The sequence below is a fragment of the Bison bison genome, unplaced genomic scaffold, assembly GCF_000754665.1.
Source record: "Bison bison bison isolate TAMUID 2011002044 unplaced genomic scaffold, Bison_UMD1.0 scf7180017864299, whole genome shotgun sequence".
In the NCBI taxonomy this organism is placed as follows: Eukaryota; Metazoa; Chordata; class Mammalia; order Artiodactyla; family Bovidae; genus Bison; species Bison bison.
In genome coordinates, this window is record NW_011494871.1 from 2,095,539 (window position 1) to 2,096,332 (window position 794).

Consider the following 794-nt stretch of genomic DNA (forward strand, 5'->3'; position numbering starts at 1 on the left):
GGTGCACCGGGCCCTCTGGAAGCCAGTGTCCCTTGGACCCTCCGGGAAAAGCCTCTGTGAGTGGGGAGGAGCCCGATGGGCCAGGTCCTGGTGATCTGGACCCACTGCACTCGTGTCACGTGGCTTCCCGCGCCTTTCCTGGCCCAGAGGCGGGCGCAGGGTAGGTGATGAGCAGCGCAGAGGCACGAAGCCTGGAAGCCCGTCCAAGTGGACACGAGCGTGCCACTCTAGCCGCAGGCAGTGACACAGCCCCGCTCTTGGCGGTCCGGATGAGCACTCTCCGCCCTGCCCAGGCCCGCCTGCGGGATGCAGTCAACAGCTCCCGCAGCCCCGGGGGCCACGGGCGGCTCAGCTGCGGCCTAAGGTGCCCGGGGCCGGTGGGGACAGCCTGGAGCCCAGGGGGTGTGAGGTGCCTCTGCTGTGGGCGAGGCCAAGGGGTGGGTGTGGCCACGATGTAGGCGGGCCATGGGGTGGGCGGGGCTCAGACGTGGGCAGAACAAGCGGTGGCGCCGCCGGGAGCCTGCGGGCTGAGGGGACGTGGGCGGGAATCCTGGTGGGCGGGGCCCCGGGTGGGCGGGGCCGGGAGGCGGTGGCGGTTGCCGGGCTACCGGGGAGCGCGGGGCCGCGGCGCTGGGCAGTGCAGGGCGCGCGAGTGAGGAGCGGACCCCGGCCCAGCTCCGCGCCGCGTGCCGCGCGCCCCTGAGCCTCCGATCGCTGTCGGGACCTGCGGGGTAGCCTCCAGGCACCGGGGAAGGTAGGTGCCCGCAGCCCACCCGGCCACGCCACGCGGCTGT

General features: G+C 73.8%; 1 protein-coding gene across 2 annotated transcripts in view; it reads left to right on the top strand.

Annotated features, from left to right (window-relative positions):
• The window catches only part of TNFRSF19 (tumor necrosis factor receptor superfamily, member 19), a 91,477-nt gene that overhangs the window by 8,352 nt on the left and 82,331 nt on the right, over positions 1 to 794 (top strand). Inside the window, exon 1 of one of the 2 annotated variants that reach the window (XM_010851200.1) lies at positions 620 to 754. The exons of the other annotated variant lie outside the window; for it this stretch is intronic. The gene's annotated coding sequence lies outside the window, so the exon portion shown is untranslated. Of the gene's footprint in view, positions 1 to 619; positions 755 to 794 lie in introns of those variants that run through there. 2 annotated transcript variants of the gene reach the window in all.